This window comes from Micropterus dolomieu, unplaced genomic scaffold, assembly GCF_021292245.1.
Source record: "Micropterus dolomieu isolate WLL.071019.BEF.003 ecotype Adirondacks unplaced genomic scaffold, ASM2129224v1 contig_5586, whole genome shotgun sequence".
NCBI lineage: Eukaryota > Metazoa > Chordata > Actinopteri > Centrarchiformes > Centrarchidae > Micropterus > Micropterus dolomieu.
In genome coordinates this window covers 520-945 of record NW_025734575.1, presented here as the reverse complement: position 1 = coordinate 945, position 426 = coordinate 520, and the positions used below count along the sequence as shown (strand labels likewise).

General features: G+C 40.6%; 1 non-coding gene across 1 annotated transcript; it reads left to right on the top strand.

Annotated features, from left to right (window-relative positions):
• Positions 1-22: 22 nt before the first annotated feature.
• On the top strand, positions 23-104 carry trnas-uga. The gene has a single exon. It is a non-coding gene; the product is annotated as a tRNA-Ser (tRNA).
• The last annotated feature ends 322 nt before the right edge of the window (positions 105-426 follow it).

Sequence of the window (426 nt, the reverse complement as noted above, 5' to 3'; positions counted from 1 at the left end):
GACACACAACCACGAAATACGTGTTGTTGTGGCCGAGTGGTTAAGGCGATGGACTTGAAATCCATTGGGGTTTCCCCGCGCAGGTTCGAATCCTGCCGACAACGAGTATATGTTTACACACCTCCAGCAATTACTCTCACAGTAATTGTGTTTCATAGACATTTCTACATGTGAGCATAAAAACACAGAAGAAAGATGCTAGGCTGTTATCAGCTCTTAGTATTTGAGTGTTTTTATGTAACTGTTAATCTTTCAGATCAATTTGAGAAGAGCCTATGAGTACAAAGTCCTAACAGTTCCTAACGATTCATCTACCAAGCCCTAAAAGTTCCTAACGATTCATCTACCAAGCCCTAAATGTTCCTAACGATTCATCCACCAATTCCTAACAGTTCCTAAGGATTTATCCACCAAGTCCTAAAAGTT